This window comes from Heptranchias perlo, chromosome 20 (assembly GCF_035084215.1).
Source record: "Heptranchias perlo isolate sHepPer1 chromosome 20, sHepPer1.hap1, whole genome shotgun sequence".
Lineage (NCBI taxonomy): Eukaryota > Metazoa > Chordata > Chondrichthyes > Hexanchiformes > Hexanchidae > Heptranchias > Heptranchias perlo.
In genome coordinates, this window is record NC_090344.1 from 19,352,246 (window position 1) to 19,365,948 (window position 13,703).

At 45.6% G+C, this 13,703-nt stretch overlaps 1 non-coding gene and 1 pseudogene across 1 annotated transcript; one reads left to right on the forward strand and one right to left on the reverse strand.

The window, feature by feature from the left end:
* Positions 1 to 398: 398 nt before the first annotated feature.
* On the forward strand, positions 399 to 493 carry trnay-gua (transfer RNA tyrosine (anticodon GUA)). The gene is made up of 2 exons: positions 399 to 435; positions 458 to 493. It is a non-coding gene; the product is annotated as a tRNA-Tyr (tRNA).
* Positions 494 to 4,615: 4,122 nt separating this feature from the next.
* LOC137335955 (zinc finger protein 271-like) overlaps positions 4,616 to 13,703 on the reverse strand; it is a 47,744-nt pseudogene continuing 38,656 nt past the window's right edge.

The following is a 13,703-nucleotide window of genomic DNA, read 5'->3' on the forward strand; positions in this document are numbered from 1 at the left end:
TCGAGTGACAAGACTGTCGCGGAAAATAAGATAAAGTCATCCTTATGTCATTTGTTCAACTCCTGCTCGAAGGAGTACGGGTGATTTTGCAATAAGCAGCACTTAGTTCAAGGTCACTCTCTTAACTTTACAGGCAACTTACAGATTAACATGTTGCCATGAAAGCACAGGACGCCTCTTTTCCTTTCTCAAACTTCAGAACTTTCTGTGTCTGCCCAAACAAGGCTGTTTTGCCTCTGCTCACCAGCAGGGAGTGCTTTTGAGCAGCAATACTTCAAAACACTCAGCTCTCGCTTTCAGGCAAAAGAAGTCTTCGATCAGCACCGGACTCCACGAGTCTGAACATGTCAACAGGCGCACGGTGAATAATCACCAAAGACAATCCTTTCTATCACTTCCCTTCGATAGCTCAGCTGGTAGAGCGGAGGACTGTAGTGAATTAAACCAAAGTAAAGTCATCCTTAGGTCGCTGGTTCAATTCCGGCTCGAAGGAGTGAGTGTGTGCTTTTGGAATAAGCAGCAATTACCTCAAGGTCTCTCTCTGAACTTTACAGGCACCTCACAGATTAACATGTTGGCACTGAGTCACAGGACACCACTTTTCCTTTCTCAAAACCTGAAAGCTTTCTGTGTGTGCCCGAGCAAGGCTGTTTCACTCGAGCATTTCCCTCTGCTCACCAGCAGGGAGTGCCTTTGAGCAGCAACACTTCAAATCGCCCTCAATTTCAGGCAAAAAGGTCTTCGATCAGTTAGTCAGTCAGGGCTCACGCTGCTCCCTCAAGCTCGGGCGGCTGTTGCTTTCCGGTGACCTCATCTTCCTTCCGCAGGCTCGGGCTCTTCTCAGCATCATTCATGATTACTGTGGCTTCCCGTTCTGCTGTTCCTCACTTGTTGATGCTCGATACTGCAGATTGGAGCAAAGTATTTAATATATTCAGGGAGCGGCAACCCAAGGCAAGATTTCTCTGCTGGTCGTGGAGCAGCTTGGAGGCGAGTGCGAGGCGGGAACTGATGAAGGGCGATTTACAAACAGCAAACGAGGAATTAGCTCAACTGGTAGAGCGCTCACTTGGCATGTGAGAAGTAGTGGGATCATTGATTATATTCTCCACTCACCGTTTGTCTTGATGCAATTATACAGAAAGAAGAGTGTTGTCAGCGAGTCCATAGCCCATGTACTTCCTAAACTTTACTGTGTGTTTGAGTACAGAGAGGTCAAGGGGCAGAACATCTTTTGATGAGCTGCAGTCAGCAAAAGTTCTTGATTTTGCTCTGCAGCAAAGATGGAAAGATGAGGTGAGAGATGGAAAAAAAGCTTCATAATCCCTGATGCCTTCTCTGAAGATTGAATTCAGGACCTTCAGATTATGACACTGATGCACTGCTTGCTGCACTAAGAAGGCACTTACCAGGTCTGGAGCCAGGCAGCACCACCAAGTTGGACAGTTTGCAAGGTATTGAAAGCAATAAAATAATGTACAGTTTGCAAAAAAATTCCCAAACCAAGTAGGAATCGAACCTCTTGTTTTCTAATCCATAATCATATGCGTTATCCATTGCACCACTAGTCACAATTATAGTGAGGAAGTAGCATTGTGAGGCAGTGAGCATGGCAGAGGTACTAAATAAATACTTTCCATCTGTCTTCACCATGGAAGAAGATGCTGCCAGAATGTCAGTAAAGGAAGATGTAGTTGAGATACTGGATTGGCTAAAAATTCATAAAGAGGAGGTACTTGAAAGGCTGGCTGGACTTAAAGTAGAAACGTCACCTGGTCCGGATGGGATGCATCCTCGGTTAGTGAGGGAAGTAACGGTGGAAATTGCAGAGGTACTGGCCATAATCTTCCAAACATCCTTAGATATGGGGATGATGCCAGAGGACTGGAGAATTGCAAATGTTACACCCTTGTTCAAGAAAGGGTGAAAGATAAAACCCAGCATCCACAGACCAGTCAGTTTAACCTCGGTCGTGGGGAAAGTTCTAGCAACGATAATCCGGGATAGAATTAGCAGTAACTTGGACAAGTATTAGGGAAAGCTAGCACGGATTTGTGAAAGGCAAATTGTGTTTAACTAACTTGATCGAGTTTTTTGATAAGGAGCAGAGAGGGTCGATAAGGGCAATGCAGTTGATGTGGTGTGTTTGGACTTTCAAAAGGCGTTAGATAAAGTGCCGCATAATGGGCTTGTCATCAATATTAAAGCCCATGGAATAAAAGGGGCAGTAGCAGCATTGATACAGAATTGGCTCAATAACAGGAAGCAGAGAGTAGTGGTGAACAGTTGTTTTTCAGAATGGAGGGAGGTGTACAGTGGTGTTCCCCAGGGGTCGGTGCTGGGACCACTGCTTTTCTTGATATATATTAATGACTTGGACCTGGGTATACAGGGCACAATTTCCAAACTTGAAAGTGCAGTGAACAGTGAGGATAATAAACTGTGAGGAGAAGAGTGATTTACTTCAAGAGGTTCCCAATTCGATTCGGAAATGCAGTGGATCCGTGGCTCTAAAGCAGGCGGACACCCTAAATGGGAAGATATGGAGGAAAAATTTGGATAAATGAGATGGTGGCCGGGTATGAGACGGGATATTAAAGATCTTGTGGTGGGATGTGTGATTGGTGCTCGGTGGATGGGATGCCAATCAACCGGGCTGCTTTGTCCTGGATGGTGTCGAGCTTCTTGAGTGTTGTTGGAGCTGCACTCATCCAGGCAAGTGGAGAGTATTCCATCATACTCCTGACTTGTGCATTGTAGATGGTGGAAAGGCTTTGGGGAGTCAGGAGGTGAGTCACTTGCTGCAGAATACCCAGCCTCTGACCTGCTCTTGTAGCCACAGTATTTATATGGCTGGTCCAGTTAAGTTTCTGGTCAATGGTGACCCCGAGGATGTTGATGGTGGGGGATTCGGTGATGGTAATGCCGTTGAATGTCAAGGGGAGATGGTTAGACTCTCTCTTGTTGGAGATGGTCATTGCCTGGCACTTGTCTGGCGCGAATGTTGCTTGCCACTTATCTGACCAAGCCTGGATGTTGACCAGGTCTTGCTGCATGCAGGCACGGACTGCTTCATTATCTGAGGGGTTGGGAATGGAACTGAACCCTGTGCAATCATCAGTGAACATCCCCATTCCTGACCTTATGATGGAGGGAAGGTCATTGAAGAAGCAGCTGAAGATGGTTGGACCCAGGAGCTCTTGCAGCAATGTCCTGGGGCTGAGATGATTGGCCTCCAACAACCACTACCATCTTCCTTTGTGCCAGGTATGACTCCAGCCACTGGAGAGTATTCCCCCGATTCCCATTGACTTCAATTTTGCTGTTCAATTTTGTCCCCCATAATGAAAATTGGAACTATGTGAGCTACCTTCTAATCTCAGGGGACTATCGCTGACTCTATTGAGCTGTTGAGGATACAGGCAAGGGGCTCACAGAGCACCCGTCCCATCTCTTTAAACACCCGGGGGTGAATATCATCTGGACCTGGAGCTAAACCTATTTTAAGATTTCATATTTTATCCAAGATCACGTCCCTTTCTATTTTAATATTTATGATGTTATTGTTGACAGCACATCCCACAGCTGGAATCTGAGCATCATCTACAGGAGTGTAGACTGATGAGAAATAGTCATTTAACAGCTCTGCCATAGCCTGGGAATCTGCCCTGAACTGTCTTTCAGTGGCCCTAAACCATCTTTAATGGTCTTCTGAATCCTGACGTAGCTGGAAAGGCGTTTGCTATTATTAGCACATTTGTGCACCATCTTCTTTTCAAAGATCTCTTAGCTTCTCTAATGGCTGCTTGTGTCTCCCTCGATTGTGGGTGATATTTGTCCCAATTCTCCTGTCAACTGAATTCATCCTGATCTGACTGTAAGACAGTTCGGGGAGTCAAGAATCATTCACCGCTAGACCCACACTGACAAGTAAAACCCCAGACGGTTCCTTAGTAAGGATTCCTCTGGTACCTCAGCATATATTTGTCAGCTATCTTGCAGTCCACTCCTGGAGGCCCCACTCCCTGAGCCTGCAACCTTCAGCAGGGTCAGAGGTGGAGTTCCGCAGTGGGAGTGATCCCAGAGTAACTGTCGGGATCGCCCCCACCCTGTGGATGGTCTGGGTCGTGTATTTTTAGTGATCCTGGTGTCTAACACGCACACAGCAATAAAACCATGAATTCTGGAAACACACTGCAGGTCCTTCTTTATCTGGAGATCGAATGACTGTTGTATAATTGTACCAGCAGTTAACAGGCTCCTGTGAACTCCTCCCACTGCTATTTTGATGCAGACTTTAAATCATTTATTTTTAACGGGTTTATTTTAAATGAGTTAACGCCTGCCTTAAATGGTAGACTCAGGACTGTCACACAAACAGGTTAAATCTTCATAGAATCATTACCACAGTCATTTTTAGACTGGACTCTGCACGGCGACTTTGCTGTCAAAGAAGAGAGATGAGAAAGACCAAAGTGCCGTTTGCCCCTCTCAGTGTGGCCCTGAAGGACTGTGTCCAGGCTGAAGTTCTGCTCCCCCCAGATTGTCCTTTCTGAGCTCCAGTCAGGTGATGCTAAACACTCAGGTGGGAAAGACTAAAATCTACAACAAGGTGTTTAAAACAAATCTGATTTATTTAATAGATATCGAGAATATTAAACTCCAGCCCAGTTATAGGGGTTATTGACATCAGAAGAAACAAACCCTAACTGTCAGAATGAACATGGTTCAGTCCTGGATGGGATTAACAGCAGAATCCAACCCCTGCAGTCAAATGTGAACTCGCTGGTGTCTCAGCACGTGTGATGACTGAGTGAATCCCTTCCCACACACGGAGCAGGTGAACAGTCTCTCCCCAATGAGCATGTGTTGATGTGTCAGCAGTTCATTTCTGCTTTTAAAGCTCTTCTCACAGTCAGTGCATTAACAGGTCACTCAATAGTGTGAACAAGTTAATGTTTCAGAAGGTGGGATGATCGAGTGAATCTCTTCCCACTCACAGAGCAGGTGAACAGTCTCTCCCCAGTGTGAGTGCGTCGATGTCTCAGCAGTTCGTTTCTGATTTTAAATCTCTTCCCAAAGTCAGAACATTTAAAGGTCTTTCATCAGTGTGAACTCGCTGGTGTCTCAGCAGGGTGGATGACCGAGTGAATCCCTTCCCACACACGGAGCAGGTGAACGGCCTCTCCCCAGTGTGAGTGCGCTGGTGTGTCAGCAGATAAATTTTGCTTTTAAATCTCTTCTCACACTCAGAACATTTAAAAGGTCTCTCATCGGAGTGAACTCGCTGGTGTGACAGAAGGTTGGATGACCGAGTAAATCTCTTCTCACACAAGGAACAGGTGAACGGCCTCTCCCCAGTGTGACTGCGTTGGTGTCTCACCATTTCGTTTCTGATTTTAAATCTCTTCTCACAGTCAGGACATTTAAAAGGTCTCTCATCAGTGTGAACTTGCTGGTGTGACAGAAGGTGTGATGAATGAGTGAATCTCTTCTTACACACAGAGCAGATGAACGGCCTCTCCCCAGTGTGAACTCGCTGGTGTGTCAGCAGAGTGGATGACCGAGTGAATCCCTTCCCACACACGGAGCAGGTGAACGGCCTCTCCCCAGTGTGAGTGCGTTGGTGCGACAGCAGATTCCTTTTGCTTTTAAACCTCTTCTCACAGTCAGAACATTTAAAAGGTCTCTCATCAGTGTGAACTCGCTGGTGTCTCAGCAGGGTGGATGACCAAGTAAATCCCTTCCCACACACGGAGCAGGTGAACGGCCTCTCCCCAGTGTGAGTTCGTTGGTGTCTCAGTAGTTCGTTTCTGATTTTAAATCTCTTCCCACAGTCAGAACATTTAAAAGGTCTCTCATCAGTGTGAACTTGCTGGTGTTGCACAAGGTATGATGAATGAGTGAATCCCTTCCCACACACGGAGCAGCAGAACGGCCTCTCCCCAGTGTGAACTCGCTGGTGTGCCAGCAGGATGGATGACCGAGTGAATCTCTTCCCACACACGGAGCAGGTGAACGGCCTCTCCCCTGTGTGAGCGCGTTGGTGTGTCAGCAGATGACTTTTGCTTTTAAACCTCTTCTCACAGTCAGAACATTTAAAAGGTCTCTCATCAGAGTGAACTCGCTGGTGTTGCAGAAGGTGTGATGACTGAGTGAATCTATTCTTACTCACGGAGCAGGTGAATGGGCTGTCCCCAGTGTGAACTCGCTGGTGTGATAGAAGCTGAGATGACCGAGTGAATCCCTTCCCACACACGGTGCAGATGAACGGTCTCTCCCCAGTGTGAATGCGTTGGTGTGTCAGCAGATTACTTTTGCTTTTAAACCTCTTCTCACAGTCCGAACATTTAAAAGGTCGCTTATCAGAGTGAAATCGCTGGTGCATCAGGAGGCTGTCTGACTGAGTGAATCCCTTCCCACACACGGAACAGGTGAACGGCCTCTCCCCAGTGTGATTGCGTCGATGAATTTCCAGCAGTGAAGGGTAATTGAATCCCTTCCCACAGTCCCCACATTTCCACGGTTTCTCCGTGGTCCGGGTGTCCTTGTGTCTCTCCAGGTTGGACGATCAGTTGAAGCCTCGTCCACACACACAACACGTATACAGTTTCTCCCCGCTGTGAATGGTGTGATGTTTTTTCAGGCTATGTAACTGGTTAAAGCTCTTTCCACAGTCAGTGCACTGGAACACTCTCACTCGGGTGTGTGTGTCTTGGTGCTTTTCCACTCACACTGATGTTTGAAATCTTCTCCCAGAGATAGAACAGACAAACATTTCTCCTTCCACATTCAAAGGCCGATGATATTCAGGTCCTGATGAATCGAGTGACTCTGTCAGATCTTGACGTGGTCTTTGGTTTGAGTTTCCTGTCTGCAAATCCTCCCCTTCTAATAACCTGTGAAAGGAGATTATAAAGGTTATCACTGTAAGTACAGGATAAAAATTCAGATCACATAACTCGTCGTTCTATGGAACATTCTTTCCTCTCTTATTCCTCAAAGCTGTAAATCCCCGTCCCACACACTCTCCCTCCTTGCTGTGCTGAAATCCAAACCCATCAAATCATCTTTCAGTGGTACTAAACCATGAGTGAAAGGGTGAGAGAGTGAGTGTGAGAGAGTGAATGTGAGAGAGTGAGTGTGAGAGAGTGAGTGTGAGAGAGTGACTGTGAGAGAGTGAATGTGAGAGAGTGAATGTGAGAGAGTGAATGTGAGAGAGTGAATGTGAGAGAGTGAGTGTGAGATAGTGAGTGTGAGAGAGTGAGTGTGAGAGAGTGACTGTGAGAGAGTGAATGTGAGAGAGTGAATGTGAGAGAGTGAATGTGAGAGAGTGAATGTGAGAGAGTGTGAGAGAATGAATGTGAGAGAGTGAATGCGAGTACAGCAGTGGGCTCGATGTGGAGAATGAAGTGGGGCAGGTGGAGCATGTTTCAGTGGGGCAGCAGTGATCATAATCTCATTCGGTTTAGAACAGTTATGGAAAAGGACAGGGGACAGTCAAATGTGAAAATTCTTAACTGGAGGAGGGCTAATTTCATGAGTTAAAATGGGATCTTGTCCAGGTGAATTGGTATCAAAAATTGGCAACAAAACAGTAATTGAACAATGGGAGGCCTTCGAGGAGGAGTGGGTTTGGTCGAGAGTAGACAGATTCCCACGAGGAGGAAAGGAATAGCATCCAAAGCTAGAGCTCCCTGGATGACGAAAGAAAAAGAGATCACCATTTCTTCTTCATTTACCGATGCTCCCTGACTGATCACCATTTCTCCTTCATTTACAGACTCCCCCTGACTGATCACCATTTCTCCTTCATTTACAGACTCCCCCTGACTGATCACCATTTCTCCTTCATTTACAGACTCCCCCTGACTGATCACCATTTCTCCTTCATTTACCAATGCTCCCTGACTGATCACCATTTCTCCTTCATTTACAAACGCTCGTTGACCGATCACAATTTCCCCCTCATTTGCATATGTTCCCTTATCGATCACGATTTCTCCTTCATTTACAGACGCTCCCTGACCGAATACCATTTCTCCTTCATTTACAGACACTCCCTGACCGATCACGATTTCTCCTTCATTGACAGACGCTCCGTGACCGATCACCATTTCTCCTTCATTTACAGACGCTCCCTGACCGATCACCATTTCTCCTTCATTTACAGACGCTCCCTGACCGATCACCATTTCTCCTTCATTTACAGACGCTCCCTGACCGATCACCATTTCTCCTTCATTTACAGACGCTCCCTGACCGAATACCATTTCTCCTTCATTTACAGACCCTCCCTGACCGATTACCATTTCTCCTTCATTTACAGACACTCCCTGACCGATCACGATTTCTCCTTCATTGACAGACGCTCCGTGACCGATCACCATTTCTCCTTCATTTACAGACGCTCCCTGACCGATCACCATTTCTCCTTCATTTACAGACGCTCCCTGACCGATTACCATTTCTCCTTCATTTACAGACACTCCCTGACCGATTACCATTTTTCCTTCATTTACAGACGCTCCCTGACGGATCACCATTTCTCCTTCATTTACAGACGCTCCCTGACCGATCACCATTTCTCCTTCATTAACAGACGCTCCCTGACCGACCACCATTTCTCCTTCATTTACAGACACTCCCTGACCGATCACCATTTCTCCTTCATTTACAGACGCTCCCTGAGAATTCCCAGTTCACACCGCGCACGCGCGGGGCCGCGGCCTTTTGTTGAGAGTTGGTCCGGAGCGAAACGGGAGAAACCGGAAACCGGCGGGTAGTGAGGGGGGATAATGTTCACTGTTTTATATTCGGGTCTGGGGCCGCACTCGGGGTTTGTGAAGCCTGAGCCTGGGCCTGAGCCCGGACCCGGGCCCCGGGGTTTATTGATCCTCTTGCTCCGATCCTCTCACCTGCACCGAACGCGCTCCTCCCGCAGCCTCGACTGACCGCGCATGCTCAGGACACACTGCCCGATAATGAGTCAGACTGCGCCTGCGCCCTGTGCTCCACTGATTCAGATAGGGCACAATCTGTAACGCGCTGCATGCTGGGTGATGCAGCCGCCATTAATTATCTTAATATCAGGCCGAAAAGCAAAGACATTGGATGCAGAGAGAGCGCGTATGGATCAAGAATAATAAAATAAACTGAAACCCCAGCTCTTTGTGCCATTTAAACCGGCACAAACACACAGTGTAGACGCACCACCACTTTGGTGAACTCCAGAAAATATTTTTTAAGGTAACTTTTATTAATTTCGTGTTATTAAATGTTGCAACTGACGGGTTCAATTAATGTTTATTTTCGAACTGCACCTGAGGATGTCAGTCTCAACACTAATCCCGCCCTGGTGATTAAGGAGAGTTCCAGACCAAAAGGAGGAGCGGAAATTGACTGGAGGGGTGAGGGGTGAGTTGATCCTCCAACCAATCGGAGTGTGTGAGGGGTGGGAGTTGCGGCACCGAATGGGCGGTCTCAGCCCAGACGTCCCTCATTGTCTGAAACATAATTTTTAAAACCGAATTTATCTTAAACTCCAGGAGACAACTCGACCTTTCTGTTGCGTCTTGAAACAGATGAAACCAGATGAGGTGGAGCAAACATTTCAACATTTGTTAGAAAAACACATTAATTAAGAACAGCCAACATGGATCATTTGAGATAACTCAAGTCTGCTGATAAAGGAAATGCAGTGAATGTTGTGCCCATTGATTGCGAAAGGGTGTTTGGTGAGATGACGGACAGGAGGCTTGTTGATAAAATTAATACTTACCGTATTAAAGGGAATGAGGCAATTTGGATCGGAAGTTGTGTAAAGGACAGAAAACAGAGAGTAGTGGTTAATGGATGTTCTTCAGACTGGTGGGATGTAAACAGTGCTGTCCCCCAGGGTTAGTGTTGGGACCATTGCTCTTCTCAATATAGAGAATGTTCTGAGCTTGGGTATGTGGGACACAAGGTGACAATTTCTAGATGACGCCAAAATTGAGGCAACTGTGAAGGAGTGTCAGTGACTTCATTGTGACGTCCACGGGATAGTAAATGGGCCAGGTGGAATGTAATGCAGAGAAATGTGACGTTATGCGTTTTGAGAGGAAGAAAAATGAGATGAAATGTGCACTAAATGGTCAAAGTTTTAAAGTAGAGGAGCGGGGAGACTGAGGGGTGGAAGGTTCTAACCAATGCATTGTCTTATTAATTAACAAGTCTGAGAGTCAGCAACATTAAAGCCTCATTAAGAAATATATGAGCAAACTCTCTTCCCTCGACCATACCAGAGTAAACATGCAAATCCCCCGTGTCGACGAGATCAGTCCTCTGGATGGAACCACGGACGCCCTGAGCTTGATCTCCGGTGTCTCCAGTCCCAACTGCCCCTTACATCAGTAGCCCCTCACTTTTACACTCTGTTGTGATCCATCTCTGTCAGTGAAGCTGGAACTTCCCTAATCTGTGGTTTACAAAGACACATTGCTTGGTTCCCAGCAGTTACTTTTCTTCAGTCGTGTTCTCATGAACCCTAAACTACCCTGTTTACTGTTAATTAGAATCATAGAATCATAGAAAATTTATGGCACAGAACGAGGCCATTTGGCCTTACGTGTCTGCGCCAGCCGAAAATGAGCCACCCAGCCGAATCCCACTTTCCAGCACTTGGTCCATAACCTTGTCGGTCACGGCACGTCAGGTGCATATCCGGGTACCTTTTAAATGAGTTGAGGATTCCTGCCTCGACCACCCTTTCAGGCAGTGACTTCCAGACACCAACCACCCTCTGGGTGAAAAATGTTTTCATCAGCTCCTCAATAATCCTTCTACCAATCATTTTAAATCTATGCCCTGCCCCTTGTTTACTGACCTCTCTGCTAAGGGAAATCAGTCCTTCTTATCCACTCTATCTCGGCCATACATAAATTTGTACACCTCAATTAAATCACTCCTCAGCCTCCTCTGTTTCAAAGAGAACAATCGCAGCCTATAAATCTTTCTTCATAGCTAAAATTATCCAGTCCTGGCAACCTCCTCGTAAATCTCCCCTGTACCCTCTCTAGTGAAATTAAACCCTTCCTGTATTGTGGTGACCAGAACTCTACACAGTACTCAAGTTGTGGACTAAACATTGTTTAATACAGTTCCAGCATAACCTCCCTGGTCTTATATTCTCTGCCGTGGCTAATAAAGGAACGTATTCCACATGCCTTCTTAACCACCATATCTACCTGTCATGCTACCTTCAGGGATCTGTGCACATGCATTCCAAGGTCCCTCACGTCTTCTACACCGTTCAGTATCCTCCCATTTATTTGTACTCCCTTGCCTTATTTGCCGGCCCCAAATGCATTACCTCACACTTCTCTGGATTGAATTCCATTTACCACTTTTCCGCCTCCCTGACCAGTCCATTGATATCTTCCTTCACTTTCCTCCTCACGATCAACCATCCGGCCAATTTTGTATCATCTTCAAACTTCTTGATCAAGCCCCCTACATTTAAGTCCAAATCATTAATAAACATCACAAAAAGCAAGGGACCGAGTACTGAGCTCTGCGGAACCCCACTGGAAAAAGCCTTCCAGTCATAAAAACACCAGTCGATCATCACCCTTTTCTTCCTGCCACTGAGCCAATTTTGGATCCAACTTGCAACTTTGCCTTGGATCCCATGAGATTGTACTTTTTTGACCAGTCTGCCATGTGCAATCTTGTCAAAACTCTTGCTAAAATCCATGTAGACTACATCAAATACATTACCCTCATCGACTCTCCTTGTTACCTCCTCAAAAAATTCAATCAAGTTAGTCAGACACGACCTTCCCACAACAAATCCACGCTGACTGTCCTTGATTACTCTGTGCCTTTCTAAGTGATGGTTTATCCTGTCCCTCAGAATTGATTCTTAAACTTGCCCACCAACGAAGTTAGACTGACTGGCCTGTAATTACTCGATCTGTCCCTCGGTCTCTTTTTAAACAATAGTACAACATTAGCAGTCATCCAATCCTCCAGCACCACGCCTGTATCCACTCAGAATTGGAAAATGATGGTTAGAGCCTCCGTTATTTCCTCCCTTGCTTCTTATAACACTCTGCGATACATTTCATCCCTCTCTGATGATTTATCTACTTTCAAAGATGCTGAACCCCTCAATGCTGCTTCTCTCACTAAGTTTATCGCATCCAATATTTCACACTCCTTCTCCTAAACTACAACGTCTGCACCATCCCTCTCTTTTGTGAAGACGGAAGCAAAGTGTTCATTAAGAACCATACCTACATCATCCGCCTCCACACTTAGGTTCCTTTCTTGGTCTCTAAAAGTCCCTACTCTTCCCTTCATTATCCTCTTGTTCTTAATGTATTTATTAAACATCTTTGGATTTTCCTTGATTTAATTTGCCAATATTTTTTGATTCCCTCTCTTTGGTTTCCTAATTTCCTTTTTAATTTCACCCCTGCACTTTTTATACTCCTCTAGGCTTTCTGTATTATTGAGCTCTCGGTGTCTGACATGAGCTTTCCTTTTCTGCCTTATCTTACCCTGTATGCTGCTTGACATCAGGAGATAAAATTTTATATTCAATAAATAATCATCACACATTACAATCTGATCTACTATATTGCTCACTCTGGTTTAGGTTTACATTATGGTTAATAACAGAAAAAGTCCTGTTCCTTCCCTTTATCGGATCAGAGATTCCAACCAGCCGATTCTGTGGAATGGAATGTCTGATTAGTGTTGCCATGGCGACCTGCCTGCAGTCAAGCGCCTGTTTGAGTTTCTAACTCAGATTAAACTTCTCTTTCCCATAATACACATTATATCAGACATTTAATGTCAATGTATTTTAGCCATGTTATGTTAATATTTCTAAAGCCTGCAAAGTGTTCAGATGCACAAACCTTTAAAAGTGGGAGGTCAAGTTGATCAAGTGGTTGAAAAAATTCATGTGATCCTCGGTTTTACAAATAGGGGTATAGAGCACAAAAGGACAGAGGCCATGTAAACCTGTACAAGTTATTGGTTAGGCTGCGGTTAGAATATTGTGTCAAGTTTTGGGGATATTACACTCGGGAAAATGTCAAGGCCATGGAGAGAGTGCAGAAGAGATTCACTGAAATGTGAAATACCAGTGACGAGAGACTTTAGTTATGAGGAGAGACTGGAGAAACTGGGACTCTTTTCATAGATCAAAGAACGGTAAGGGGAGATCTCAGGGTAGTGTTCAAAATTTGATTATGGGCATTGTCTAAATGTGTTAGGGACACTCAATGTCTCCTAATGTCTGTGTACAGGCGAGGAGCAGATGGGTTTATCTTATCATCTTCTGGTTAAATGTTGTTCTCATCGAGGTGAGCACCCAGTGTTAACACTCTCCAGACAGGTACAGCACGGGTTAGATACAGAGTAAAGACCCTCTACACTGTACCATCAAACACTCCCAGGACAGGTACAGCACGGGTTACATACAGAGTAAAGCTCCCTCTACACCGTACCATCAAATCCTCCCAGGACAGGTACAGCACTAGTTAGATACAAAGTTAAGATCCTCTCTACTTTGCCTACTTTGCCATTAAACACTCCGAGGGCAGGTACAGCAGGGGTTACATATACTGTACCACAAAACCCTCATAGGGCAAGTACAGCACGGGTTAGATACAAAATAAAGCTCCCTCTACTTTGTCCCATCAAACACT